General features: G+C 42.2%; 1 pseudogene; it reads left to right on the top strand.

Moving 5' to 3' along the window:
- The first annotated feature begins 449 nt into the window (after nt 1-449).
- LOC141021658 (protein FAR1-RELATED SEQUENCE 5-like) lies at nt 450-4,711 on the top strand (annotated as a pseudogene).
- The last annotated feature ends 11,111 nt before the right edge of the window (nt 4,712-15,822 follow it).

The raw sequence follows: 15,822 nt of genomic DNA, 5'->3' as shown, positions 1-15,822 counted from the left end.
ATACTACTAGCCTATGCTAACAACAATGACATCATTCTGTATCAAATGGATGTGAAGAGCGCTTTCCTCAACGGTAAAATTGAATAAGAAGTCTATGTAGCTCAACCACCTGGCTTTGAAGATCCAAAGCATCCTGACATGGTCTACAAGCTCAACAAGGCACTGTATGGCCTCAAACAAGCGCTTTTAGCTTGGTATGACACACTCAAAGAATTCCTGAAGAGCAAAGGCTTCAAACCTGGTTCTCTAGATCCCATTCTCTTCACGACGACATATGATGCAAGAGCAATATCAGATGTCTTTGCTGGGGGAGCTGAAATTCTTTCTTGGTCTTTAAATCCGTCAACAAAGTAATGGCATCTTCATTTCTCAAGAAAAATATCTCAGGGATTGCCTGAAGAAGTTTGGAATGCAAGACTGCAAGGGCTACAAGACGCCAATGCCAACCAATGGTCAACTGGGCTCCGAAAACAATGGTAAAGAGTTTGTTCAAAAGGTATACCGCTTCATGATTGGTTCTTTATTATACTTATGTGTATCTAGGCCAGATATAATGCTTACCGTTTGCATATGTGCCTGATTCCAAGCGGCACCAAAGGAGTCGCGTCACCTCGCGGTGAAGCGAATACTTCGATATTTGGCTCACACCCCAACACTAGGATTACGGTATCCAAAGGGCTCAGAGTTTGATCTAGTTGGATTCTCAGATGCTGATTATGCTGGTGACAAGGTGGATCACAAGTCTACATTAGGCACATGCCATTTTCTTGGGAGATCACTTGTCTGTTGGTCTTCAAAGAAGCAGAACTGTGTGTCACTCTGTATTGCTAAAGTTGAATACATTGCTGCTAGGTCTTGCTGCCTCAGCTTCTCTGGATGAAGCAAACTCTCAACGAATATGGCATCAACAAGAAGATGGTGCCCCTCTACTGCGACAACGAAAGCGCCATCAAGATTGCTCACAATCCAGTTCAGCACTCGAAGACAAAACACATTCAGATCAGTCATCATTTTCTCAGAGATCATGTGTTGAAGGTAAACATTGATATCATTCACATCAACATCGAAGAGCAATTGGCAGATATCTTCACAAAGCCTTTGGATGAGAAGAGATTTTGCAAGCTGAGGTGTGAGCTAAATATCTTAGAATCCTCAAATGTCTTGTGAATGGACACACATCCTAACGCTTATGCATGTTGATGGTATAGGTGCGCAACACACGAAGTAACATATGTCTTCAACTCATGAAGATATACACTCTAAGTGTGAAGACATTAATGTGAAAACTGACATCGGAGCGCCACGATAATTGTGCACCGTGTCCGGGTCTAATACTTCCTATACGGTAGGTAACGCCACCACCAATTCCTCTTGAAGATTTTCATTTGGCGTCACATACACTGCATTATCTTCATAATGATTTGTCTTCATCATTGGATTTATCTTTATGATTTATCTTCACATTTTGATCTGGATCTCATTGCCTATATATATATAGGGAAAATACATCCTATCACCTAGGGGTAGTTACCCCACATGTCTCATATAATATCATGTGTTACTATATATACTATTTTACCATTATAAATATGTTCATATACTATATCTAAAATATTTCAAGGCAGGTTGCATGAAAAAAATTACATACGAGCCCATAGTTTTTGTTATATTTGTGAAATACGTACATATTTGTACGTAAAAAGAGCATGCTCAAAATGTGGTACATACTACATAAAAAATAGTATATATATATATATACTACCTAAATATCGTTATATACTACATACTACACGTATATACTTTCGGTTTTGGCAGATACTACATACAACATACAAAACGCAAGTGGCGGTAACTACCACTGGTGATAGGACAAATTTGTCATATATATATATGTGTGTGTGTGTGTGTGTGTGTGTGTGTGTGTGTGCGTATGGTGTCGTATCCTGTGAATCCACATATGTTTGTGAATTCTTGCATCCGCTTCTGGTGAGTCGATCGATCAAAATCTTGTGTCTCACGTGTGTCTGTGCTCCTTTTGCACAATCACGCCCGCATCCAGCCCAGGTGTGTCTGTGAATTTTCCAAAAAGGTCCCCAGCCCATTACTCCAGCAATCGTAGTGCAATGGGCCGGGGACCTTTTTGGAAAATTCACAGGCACACCTGGGCTGGATGCGGGCGTGATTGTGCAAAAGGAGCACAGACACACGTGAGACACAAGATTTTGATCGATCGGCTCACCAGAAGCGGATGCAAGGATTCACAAACATATGTGGATTCACAGGATACGACGCCATCTATGAGTTTAACAAACTTCCCTTCGCCATGTTATTTTTTAACTTAAGAGAATTATGAATGAAGATGCTTACTGTTATTTATTATTTATGTTTCAGTGCTCAGCTTTTACACCGAGATGCGACGAGAAACTGAAACCTAAAGTAGGGATGACATTTGAAGGGCTCGAGGGTGTGGGGAGTTCTACAAGTCCTATGCACATCAAGTGGGTTTTGGAGTTCGTGTTGGACAACAAAAAAAGTTGAACAAGGACGTGGTCCGGAAAAAGCGTTTCATGTGCAGTAGGGAAGGTTTTGTGTCTGAGAAAAGCAAGGATATTAAAGATCCATCACTAAAAAGTCGTAAGGTTATGACCACGGATGTGGTTGTAATGCACATATCTTCGTCAAGTTGTGTGGCGAAAACACCTACAAGATACACTCATGGGTTGAGCGCCACAGCCATGGCCTTGTATCTCCTGATAAACTTCACTTGATCAGATCGAATCGTAGAGTTAGTGAGAGGGCAAAAAATACGTTATACACATGCCACAAAGCAAGCATAGGTACATGCCAAGCATACAGGCTCCTTCAAGTCAGCGAAGGAGGGATTCCGAATGTTGGATGCTCAAAGAGGGACTTGCAAAATTACTACCGTGGCCTCAGGTATAAAATCAAGAACGCCGATGCTCAAATGTTTGTTGCCGAGCTAGCTAGAAAGCAAGAAGTCAAACCAGCCTTTTTCTATGATTTTTTTATAAATTAAGAGGGGAATTTAATGTATGTGTTCTGGGCAGATGCCATGAGTAGGAAGAATTACAGTCACTTTGGTGCTAATGGGGTGGTATCATTTGATTCTACATACACCACTAATCAGTACAACATGATCTTTGCACCGTTTACAGGGGTCAATCATCACTTACAAAGTGTGTTTTTGGTGCGGCATTCTTGCCGAATGAGGAGGCCAAGTCATATGTTTGGTTGTTTGAGACCTTTCTTACAGCAATGGGTGGGGCAGCGCCTAAACTAATCATAACAGATGAAGCCCGTAGCATCAAGAATGCAATTGATGAAGTATTTCCAGACATTGTGCATAGGTTCTGCATGTGGCACATAATGGAGAAAGTTCCTGAGAAGATTGAACCAATGATTAGAGAAGAACCTGAATTTTGGGAGAGGATGAATTCGTGTGTATGGGGTTCAGAAACTCCGGTCGAGTTTGAGTCGCAATGGAATTCCATCATTTCAGACTATCGCCTGGAGGAGAATGAGTGGTTGGCTAACAGATTTAGCATTCATGAGTCATGGATACCTGCTTACTTTATGGACATACCATTGGCGGGCATTCTACGAACCACTTCAAGGTCTGAAAGTGCAAATTCATTTTTTAACCGTTTCATTCATCGCAAGCTTGCTTTTGTTGAGTTCTGGCTCAGGTTTGACACAACATTAGAATGCCAACGTGAGGAGGAGTTGATTGCAGACAACTGAAGCATTCATAGGACGCCGCAACTATTGACACCATGGGCAATAGAAAAACAAGGTAGAGAAGTGTTTACATATGAAGTATTTGAGAGATTTCAGAAGGAGATTCTTGCAGCAAGAGACCACTGTTGCGTTCAAGGCATTTCACAAGATGGAGCAGTAAAAAATGTGACCTTGAGAGGTCGATCCCACAAGATTAGGGAAGATCAGTGCGACACGACAACCATGATAGCTACTTGTTCATGCAAGTTATTTGAGGCAATTGGAATCCCATGCCGCCATATTATCCAGGTGTTGAGAGTTGAAAATCAAAATGTACTTCCATCCTACTACATTATGAAAATATGGGAGAAGCGATGCAAACGGTATAAAAATTTATACAGTTGCCATTCATATCTATTTGGAAATCTAATGGTTGACATAATTTTCTTTTATTTACAGGGAGAATGTTTATGATGAGCATGGAAATTTACTGGAAGAGAAGGGCACCGACTCCTTGAATGAGGCTACAAAAAAGAAGATTTCAATTGTACGCAATAAGTTGGAAGATCTAATTCAAAAGGCCAAACACTCGGATGAAGGCATGGACTTTTTAACATCAAGTGTATTGAATATTGAAGCGCCTTTAGATGAAATGGTTCCTGCATCAGGTCTGAAGCACACTAGACAAGAAGAGTATGAGGCTTTTATTGGTTGTGACATTCCTACCGAAGTTGACATACACCCACCAACAGATGTTCGTATCGTGGGGAGATGCAAAAGAATAAAAAGTGGAAAGGAAACGAGTCAGGAGGATCAGAAAAAGAAGAAGAGGGAAGCCAAGGGAAAGGTCGCACGCATGTGCAAGACGTGCAACCAAATAGTATTTCATGATAGTCGCAATTGTCCCAGCAAAAAAAATAAAGGAAAACGGGTTGAGATTGTGCAAGAGGTGAAGGGAAATGGTGTTCCATGATGGCCCTCGGTTGTCTTCAAAACTCATGAATTTATACACCTTTTGAGTTGTTGTTTGATTTTTTTAAGGTACTGAACTCTTGTAATGAAAGAGAATATGTCTTCTATCCAACTGTCTTTCTCTTATTTTCTTTGACCAACGTTGAGTTGACTGGGGTGTACCAAGTAGCAGGAGCCCATGATATATATTGAACAACTCTAATTTTGTCATACCAAGGAGCATATAAACCTGAACATGCTCTGGTTTTGTTATACCAAGCAACGCATAATACTGAACATGCTCTTGTTTTGTTATACCACGGAGCACATAACACTAAATATGCTCTGGTTTTTTTATACCAGGGAGACATGCTCTGATTTATACCAAGGAGCAGCTGCTATCACATAGGAGACTTTCATGTACAGGAAACTTTGTCAAACTGAGAGCTCATCCATTTATTCTGTTGTACAAGCAGTGTTCAATTCAACCACTCATCAACTTGGGATGTTGGTTGCTTAATAGTAGAACTAGCATCTAACAGGTGTAGAAGTGTGTTCGCAGCATATCAGACTTGGAAAGTCAAAACACTATTTTCTGGAGAGTAAAGCTTTCATTCGTTCCAGCAAACATGTTTATATTGTCATTTTTGGTACAAGATATACTGTCCATTCTAGCCCAGGCAGCCAGCACATGATCTTGCCCAGTTGCTATGTCTCTCCCAATTTTTTGAAAAACAAATCCATAGAAATGACATTCAGTATTTCTGAATTTTGCATTCCAGACAACATGAATTGCTACTACAATCGGCAAGAGGATATATATATATATATATATATATATATATATATATATATATATATATATATATATATATATATATATATATATATATATATATATATATCATGTCCTCTCCAACATGCACTAATAGCTATGTCTTCAAGTTGCTTTATCTGCACTAAGTGAATGTGATCGGACCCTTACCCCATTTATGCTTATTTCTCCTACTCTCTAAATCTTCATATGCATTCTATTGACACGGGTCGATTGTCTTCACTATGTCCTTGTCAATTGAAGATTTTGAGACAAACATTTAAAACATTTTAGTTAATTATTATTATCCTTTTTGCTAGAATCCGGAGAAGCCGGAATGACCGCCCGTCATACCAGCAATGCGCGGGGTCGTGGCACAGTTGTTTAAACTGTGCATGCATGCCACACATCGCACAGATGCGTACCGCCAAGGGCAGCAGAGTAAATTCACAACGTCGCTACTCTTCTTATAAATACAAAGCCCCCGCGGTCATTAAATCTGCTACTCCCATCGTTATTTCGCTCTCAACCCTAGTGCTGTTGCTAGCTCTCATCATCGCCGGAGAAGAAGCGCTTTGCTACCACGACCTCTCCGTCGTCGTACTCACATCGGCTGCGGTCATCTTCGCCTCGCCGCCGTTGTAGCTATCTTTCGCCGCCAAGTTAGGGCGCGGGAGATCAAACAGCTCGGCCTCCTCTCCAAACTCATCTAGCAGTTCTCCATCTGTTCTTGAGCGGTACATGTCTGTGGGCAAGTCTCTTGTTTCTCATAGTCTGAATTCATTTGCAGACTTTTTACATCGTCATATTGATTCTCTTGAAGCCAGTTCCTGTCTAACCAGTAAAGCGAAGACAATCTCTTTTGTGAAGCCAATCATTCTTGTGAAGCCAATGGCACGTGGTAAGTCAGCTAAAAAGGGGGGCAGGCAACACAGAGACAACACTGCACTGGATCTGCCTCCAGATCTATATGAGATGTATAAATCTAATCCAGAAGAAACCTATGCAGAGCGAAAATCACGCGTACAATGGATTCACATGTAGGGCTGGTCCTCATGATGAAATGAAGACAAACACAGAGTACAGAAAGCGTAAACACAGGATAGCACAGGATGAAGACAAACAGACTGAAGAAATTGAACTGAGGAAATTGAGAAAGTCTTCAGCCAAAGTCTTCAAACACAGATATGAAAAGCACACAACACAGTAATGAGGAAGTGAAAGAGTTGAGGAAATAGAACCAGTTGGCTTGGTGAAGACAATGATTTGGTAGACCAGTTCCAACTGCTGTCTCAACCAGCTGTACAACTGAGACAGCAGTTGGAACTGGTCTACCAAATCATTGTCTTCACCAAGCTTACTAGTTCTATTTCCTCAACTCTTTCATTTCCTCATTACTGTGTTGTGTGCTTGTCATATCTGTGTTTGAAGACTTTGACTGAAGACTTTCTCAATTTCCTTAGTTCAATTTCTTCAGTCTGTTATGTCTTCATCTTGTGCTATCCTGTGTTTACGCTTTCGGTACTCTGTGTTTGTCTTCATTTCATCATGATGACCATGCCTATGTTCTGCTATGCTTACTCTTGAGTACTTATTCCGCTGCAAGTAGTTCTTCGCTAAGAAATTTCCTCACCAGCAAATTCTTCAGTGAAGAATTCATAAAAATCGCCTATTCACCAACCCTCTAGTCGATATAACGCACTTTCAATTGGTATCAGAGCAAGGTACTCCCTTGTTCTGTGTGATTTTGGTTTAACCGCCTGGAGTTTTAGTTATATCGACCGCAGGTATGATCAAGGTCTTTGCTGGGTGTCCTACCTTCAATGGGACGTACTACCCCTATTGGAAGATAAGATGCGAATGCATCTTGAGGCAATTGATAACGATCTCTGGTATGTTGTGGAAAATGGTGCTCCCTCTGTCTCACCCTCACTGAACGCTACCGATGTGAAGAGATTCAAGCAACTCGATTCTCAAGCGAAGAATATCATATGTGGCCATCTGAGCAAAGGACAGTATGGAAGAGTGAGTGCTTTGGAAACTGCTAAGCTTATCTGGGATAGGCTCTCCAAAGTGAATGAAGGAGTCTCAACTCAGCGTGACTCTCGAGTTGATGTTCTTCGCAATTTCTTACAACCGCTTCAAAAGACTCGACAATGAAAATGTTCAACAAACCTTCGATCGCCTCACTGACATCTCAAATGAGCTTCAAGCGCTTGGTGCCACTGACATCACCGACCATGAGGTGGTGAAGAAAATGTTGAGATCGCTTGATTCCTCATTTGATACTCTGGCATTGATGATACAAGAACGTGCTGATTACAAGTCACTTGATCCCGCTGATATCCTCGAAAGGCTAAATACTCATGAGTTCCAGCTTGCTGAAAAGAGAGACCTCTATGGTTCGAGCTATGGCAGATCACGTGCACTGAAGGCCAAGGCAGTTTCTGAGTCTGAAGATGAAGACTCTGGCAGCAGCCTTGGTGATCCTGAAGAACTGAGCCAGGAACTAGCACTGCTCGTGAAGAAATTTCAAAAGTTCTCAAGACGTGGTCGCTTTGGAAGATCCTCAAGGAGCAATGATTCCTCATCCAGTGACTACAAGAAGAGGCTTTGTCACAAATGCAAGAAACCTGGACACTACATTCAAGATTGTCCTCAGTGGGAAAAGGAATCAAAGAAGAAGAAATACAAGGATTACAGTTCTGATGATGCGAAGAAAAAGAAGAAATCCTCAAAATCTTCATCATCAAAATCCTCAAAGTCTTCATCTCACAAGAAGAGCAGCTCCAAGAAGGCTCGGGCATTCATTGGCAAGGAAATGGACTCTGAAGCTGAATCTGAGGAACATGAGGAAGAGGAGGCATCTGAGGAGTCTGAGTCTGGAGTAGCTAGTCTAGCTCTCGCTACCGCATTCGTCAGCAAGTCTATCTTCAACTCTGAAGAAAATGGCTTCACCAACAAGGCTGATGAAGGCAATGATGACTACGCTCCCACCTATTGCTTCATGGCAAAGGGTGCCAAGGTACTCAAATATACCTCCTCTGAATCTAGTGAGAATGAATCTGATGAAAACCTCAAGCCCAGCTACTCTAAACTTGCTAAGATTGCTGTGAAACAACAAAGGGCTTTTGAAAAGGTTCAAAACATGCTAGACAAAAGTGATGATATGTTGGGTGAAGAAATGGATCACACTAAAACCTTGACTGGAAATCTTCAGAGACTTCAGACTAGGTTTGACAACCTTCAAGGTCATCATAACACTCTCTTATCTGATCATGAGAAGCTTTCTTATGAATTTATTCAAAGAAAGCAAGATCTTGAGAAGCTAAGAGTGAGTTATGAAGATCTTCAGAACGAGCGCGATTCATTACTGGCTCAACAAATCAGCGCTGCTCAGGAAGAATTTGTTCCTCCATGTTTGAAATGCATTGAACATGAATCTGCTAATTCTTCACCTGAATGTTCAAATGCTTCTAATGCTACAAATTCTTCAACTGTCTCTGCTATCACTAATTCCTCATCTGAGGACATTGCTAGTATAACTGACGATGCATGGCTGAAGGAATTGTACATGACAGGCATGTACAAAAGCCTCAAAGGGCATCAGACTCTTTGTGATGTGCTTAAAAAGCAGATCCTCAACAGGAACCCTAGGAAAGAGGGTATTGCCTTTGAGAGGAAACTCAATGCTGATGGTACATATTGGAAGCCTGAGCAGTACATCAAAACCTCATGGGTTGCTGCAAAGGGACCTCCAGTTGATCCATCTAATTTATCTGGCTTTACATGCGAATCTTCTCATTCTTCTGATGAGTCATTTGACTCCAACTATAAACTGTTTAAAAATTAGAATGGTGAAGTATTTGCTAGATATGTTGGCACTAACTGCAGGAACGGTTCTCCTATGAAGAAAATCTGGGTTCCCAAAAGGTGCCTTGAAAGTCTTCAGGTGAATGTCCTCATGACACCACCTGTGAAGAATAGGAACCCCAGATCAAATTCTTCATATGGATCCAAGTCCTCATACGGACCAAATTCCTCACGTGGATCATATTCCTCAAAAGGATCAAAGTCCTCATCTGAACATCATTGTGCTAACAACTCTGTATCGCAGGGAAGAGCTAAGGGCTATGAATATGAGCATTATTCTTCTAATCATTATGTTCATAAGTCCTCGAAGAATTTCTCTGCTTATTCATATGCTTACCCTAACTCCTCTTATGTGAAACGAAATGGATTGGCTTCTATGCCACCTTTCTCGTATGGAACTCGCAGAGTGATGAACTCTTTGCCACCCCTTCAGATGTGGGTGGTGAAGAAAAATGACTAATCTCTTATGCAGGGTCAGGTCTCCAGACGTGCTCAAACGTCTGAAGATTTGTTGGAGACCTGAAAAGTGTCTGAAAGGATGCAGGCTAATCATGAAGAAATGAACTTTCATTTTTCACGTCCTCATATTGTTTTAACTGTTGCATTGCTTGATGAAATTGGTCTGATGAATTGTGATGGCATATTCTTCACTGATGAAGTATATGAAGTTCGTAAGCTGCACTAATTCATCTACAGGATGATCAACCCAAAGCCACTGAGTGGGTCCTCGATAGTGGATGTACAAATCACATGACTGGTGACAAGAATCTATTGATGGATGCTCCCTTATCACCATCGCATCTGAAGCATATCATCTTCGCTGACAAAGGCAAAAGTCAGGTATTGGGTCTAGGTAAGGTTGCGATCACAAAGGATCGACACATGGAAAAAGTCATGTTTGTCGAGTCCTCAGGATACAACCTCATGTCTGTCTCAATGCTTTGTGATCTTGATATGGTTGTTGTCTTTGGCAAGTATCGTTGTGTTGTGGTTATGGAAGCTGACAATTCCAAAGTCTTCGAAGGCTTTAGGAGAGGAGACTTGTATATTGTTGATTTCTCTACAGGACCGCAACCAGCTGTGTGCCTACTTGCAAAAGCTTCAGAAGGCTGGCTATGGCATCGACGACTTGGTCATGCAGGCATGAGGAATTTGCACACGCTTGTGAAGAAGAAGCACGTCATTGGCATTGAGAATGTCAAATTTCTCAAGGATCACTTATGCGGAGCCTGTGAAGCTGGAAAGATGACCAAGGCTAAGCATCCACCAAAGACTATCATGACCACTACTCGACCATTCGAATTGCTTCATATGGATCTCTTTGGTCCTAACCATTACTCAGCAGTCACAAATGATGCATCTCTCTATGCCTTTGTTATTGTTGATGATTACTCTCGTTACACTTGGTTACATATTGTCACTTACAAACATGAAGTGCAGGAAGTCTTCAAACGATTTTCCTCGAGGGCTTCAACCAACTTCGGTGTGAAAATCAAGCACATCAGAAGTGACAATGGAACTGAGTTCAAGAATTCTGGTCTTGATGACTATCTTGATGAACTTGGTATTACTCATGAGTTATCTGCTCCTTACACTCCTCAGCAGAATGGCGTCGTGGAGCGCAAGAACAGAACTCTTGTTGAGATGGCTCGCACTATGCTTGATGAGTACAAGACGCCTCGTCACTTCTGGATTAAGGCAATTTATACTGCGTGCCACATCATCAACAGGGTATATCTTCACAAATTCTTCAAGAAGGCTGCCTATGAACTCCTCATTGACAAGAAACCCAATGTGAGTTATTTCAAAGTCTTCGGTGCTAAATGTTGGATTAGAGATCCTCATCACAATGCTAAATTTGCAACAAAAGCACATGAAGGTTTTATGATTGGTTACGGAAAGGACTCGCACACCTACAGAGTCTTCAACAACGTTCTTCACAAGGTTGTTGAAACTGTAGATGTGCCATTCGATGAAACTAATGGCTCGCAAAGAGAGCACCTACCCTCTGTGATAAATGAACCAGCACCTGAGGAAACTATCAAGTTCAAGGCTACTGAGGGTGTCATTCCTACCAAAGAATCTGCTGAAGAATTCATTCCAGAACGTCAAGAACGTCGAGCTAATGCACCTGAAGAAAATGCTGAAGAAAATGGTGCTGAAGAAAATGTTGATCAAATTCCTCGACGACAACCAGCTCATCCTCGCGTTGCAAAAGAAGTGCAAGTTGAAAAGATCATCGATGACATTGAAGCACCAGGTCCTCTCACACGCTCAAAAGCTTCACATTTATCTAACTATTGTGGGCACTATGCTTTTGTCTCTATCACAGAGCCCACTAAGGTAGATGAAGCATTTCTGGAGCCTGAGTGGATTCAGGCCATGCAAGAAGAATTACATCAATTCGAGCTCAACAACATCTGGGAACTGGTCAAACGTCCAGATCCTCGCAAGCACAATATCATTGGCACAAATTGGATCTACCGCAACAAGCAAGATGAAAATGGCCTTGTGGTGAGGAATAAGGCACGGCTTGTAGATCAAGGCTACACACAGGTTGAAGGAATTGATTTCGATGAAACTTTTGCACCTGTTGCTAGACTTGAAGCTATTCGCATATTACTTGCTTATGCTAACCATCATGATATCACTTTATATCAAATGGATGTGAAAAGTGCATTCCTCAATGGTAAGCTTGAGGAAGAAGTATATGTTGCTCAACCCCTAGGTTTTGGAGATCCAAAGCATCCTGACAAAGTCTTCAGACTCAATAAGGCCCTCTATGGCCTTAAGCAGGCCCCTCGGGCATGGTATGATACTTTGAAGGAATTTCTCATGAAGAAAGGCTTCAAACCCGGTTCACTCGACCCTACTCTTTTCACTAAATCTTATGATGGTGAATTGTTCGTGTGCCAAATATATGTTGATGATATTATCTTTGGCCGTACTGACCAACGTTATAGTGATGAATTTGCCTATATGATGAGTGAAGAATATCAAATGTCTATGATGGGAGAATTGAAATTCTTCTTAGGTCTTCAAATTCGTCAACAGCGCAATGGCATATTCATATCTCAGGAGAAGTACCTCAAGGATGTACTGAGGAAATTCGGCATGCAAGATTCCAAAGGCGTCAAAATTCCGATGCCCACAAATGGCCATCTATGCACTGATGAAAATGGTATTGACTTCGATCAAAAGGTATACCGCTCCATGATTGGTTATTTATTGTATTTATGTGCATCTAGGACAGATATAATGCTTAGTGTTTGCATGTGTGCCCGATTTCAAGCTACACCGAAGGAATCACACCATAAGGCTGTGAAGCATATTCTTCGATATCTAGCTCACACACCAACACTTGGATTATGGTACCCCAAGGGCTCGGCTTTTGATCTCATTGGATATTCTGACTCTGACTATGCTGGTGATCGTGTGGACCGCAAGTCAACATCTGGTACATGTCGTTTCCTCGGACGATCTTTGGTCTGTTGGTCCTCGAAGAAACAGAATTGCGTATCACTGTCTACTGCTGAAGCTGAGTACATTGCTGCTGGTTCTTGCTGTGCTCAATTGCTGTGGATGAAGCAAACTCTCAAGGACTATGGCGTCAACGTGAAGAATGTGCCTCTCTTCTGTGACAATGAGAGTGCCATCAAGATTGCTCACAACCCAGTTCAGCACTCGAAGATAAAGCACATTCAGATTCGTCATCATTTTCTTCGCGATCATGTGTGGAAGGGCAACATTTCTATTGAGCATGTAAAGATTGAAGAACAGCTAGCCGATATCTTCACAAAGCCCTTGGATGAGAAGAGATTTAGGAAGTTGCGGTGTGAGCTAAATATCCTAGAATCTTCGAATGTTCTTTGAAAAGGACACTCATCCTAACACTTATGCAAAATTGATGACTTAGATGTGCAACACATGAAGAAACATTTTTCTTCAATCAATGAAGAATAACACTCTAAGTGTGAAGAAATTAATGAAGAATTTGATTCTCAGAGCCCTACGACAATTGTACGCAGTGTCTGAAATCATCATTCTTATACGGTGGGTCACGCCACCACAAAAGTTGGAAATCTTCAATTTGAGTTTTTCCTCAGTTTTTGAAATTCCTCAGTTGTTCATTTTCTTCAACTTTGCATTGTCTTCACCATTTCCGTCGTTTTTCTTCATTGGCTATATATATGTTTATGTCCTCTACAGCATTCACTTATGGCTAATTCTTCAAGTTGCTTTTTCTGCTAAGTGAATGTGATCGGACCCTTCCCCCTCTATGCTATACTCAACCCAAACTATTCACAAATTCTTCATGTGCGTTCTATTTGAAACTCGTTCAAAATCTTCACTGTGTCCTTGTCAGCTGAAGAATTTGCGAACGGAACGTTAATACTTATCTTATCCAAATTTTCGGCTTTTCCGCTCAAACCGTTCCGCATCCCACGAAATACTTATCTATTCACCCACGATCTAACACAATCTCCACTTCTCAGTACGTGGGTGACACATGTCAAGCGAATGAGAAGGGTCAGGGGCACGTTCGTCCAATTTCTTCGGGCGAACAGTTTTTCACCGTGGCTATAAATACCCCCTTCCCCTTCCTCACTTTCTTTACTCCGCTCGACCTCTCTCTCCCGCTCGAGCTTCTCAAACCCTAGCGCCGCCGCTACTTCATCGTCGCCGGTGAGGAAGAGCTTCACTGCCTCGACCTCGTCGCCGCCGTACTCGCGCCGGCCGCGGATTTCTTCACTCCGCCGCCGCCGTAGCTGTCTTCCTCCGCCAAGTTAGGGCGTGGAAGATCTGCACTGACGAACTTCACATCTCCACCTCACAGTTCGTCGTGTTCTTCATCCAGGGTAATTAAAAGTTACTCTTACTGCCCTCTTTGATTCAAATGATTTCTACAAAATCTTCAAAGGTGTTTATTCTTCAAATTCTTCACACACTAAACACCTCACATGTCATCTGTTCTTGATTCGTTTCTCTAAGCAATAATTTTTCTTCAAGATTCCTCAATTGTGTGGATCTTCGATCTATACAACTCTAGAACCTAAGACAAAGAACGCTTAGTGAAATTCTTCAAGACTCATCTGGTCAAATTCCTCAAACTTGTTCTTTTTGAAAAACCTTCTGAGAACGCATATGACCTCTCCAAATTTCTCGCAACTATACTCTGTTCACAGGTACTCATGTCCGCTGCTGAATCTCTAGGTTCTCGTCAACTTAACTCATTTGCAGCGTTCCTTGAAGAAAAGTTGCATACTTCTTCAGAGAATTCAATTGTTCAAATTCCTCATCTGAAGAAAATAGCTGATGGAAAGAAGCCACAGAAAGGAGGAAAGAGGCCTGAGGTCAACACTGCATTTGAAATCCCTGAGGACATCTATGTTGGGTACTGCACACACCCTGAGGAAGATAAAAATAGCGTAAGGTGCGCATTCAGAAGATAGAGAGGAGATGGGCAAGAGAGTGGAGGGAGTACAGGTATGTGACTCCCAAGTACATGAAGAAATTCACACTCAATCCTCCATGCCCAAGACCTCCATTGGCACCTGGCCAAGAAGCTGATCTCACCAGCCTCAAGCGTGGTGAGGATTATCCTGATGAATGGGCCAAGCGCCAGGTCAAGCTGGCTAGACAAGCCAGAGAAGCCGTGAGGAAATTCAATGTAGACTCTGCTGCTGCCGCTGAGGCCTCTGTCAAGCTGAAGAAATCCATGGCAAAGAAGCCTGCGCGTAAGCCAAGTGCTTCACCTTCAATGCCCTCACGGCCAGAATTCTCAAAGCCCTCACGGCCAATTGCTCACGCTGCCCCTGCTCCTCCAAAATCCTCAGCTCCTCCAAAGTCCTCAGCTGCTACGACCAAGTCCTCAGCACCTGTGCATCTTGCCACGTGCCAAAGGACTACAGGCATCTCTATTGCCTCAGGAGGTTCAGCTAGTTCCTCAGCTGCTCCAAATTCTTCAACAGGACCCTCTCAGCTTTAGACAAAGACCACTGCTGGACGAGGCTCTCGCCCAAGTCCTCACAAGAAGCAGGTCGCCTTCCAAGTGCCGTCTGAAGAAGACGAAGCTGATGATGAAGAACGTGCTGAAATCATCAGAGATAGGCAAGTCAGGGCCGCTAGAGCCAAGGGCACAAATGTGCCTCTGCTTTTAGATCCAAAGTTGATCCTCGATTACATTGATCTCTGGCACAAGGACCCAAACACTCCTATGCCTGACTTCAAGCTGACTCCTGGCCAAAGTCATATGTTGACTTCCTTTATCCAAGAAGAGAAATGGAAATTTGAGAAGGCCAGGCAGATCAAGAAAGCGCAGTACAGGAAGGAGAAATTCCTGAAGAACAACATTGTCTCTATGACAACTGATGAACTTGTGAAGATCCAGTCTGAAATCAAAGTCCTCAGCGATGATTTCAATGCTTACTATGCTGATTGGAAAG

Source organism: Aegilops tauschii, chromosome 4, assembly GCF_002575655.3.
Source record: "Aegilops tauschii subsp. strangulata cultivar AL8/78 chromosome 4, Aet v6.0, whole genome shotgun sequence".
Taxonomy (NCBI): domain Eukaryota; kingdom Viridiplantae; phylum Streptophyta; class Magnoliopsida; order Poales; family Poaceae; genus Aegilops; species Aegilops tauschii.
The sequence above is the reverse complement of the archived record's forward strand: the minus strand, read 5'-3'. Positions and strand labels throughout refer to the sequence as shown.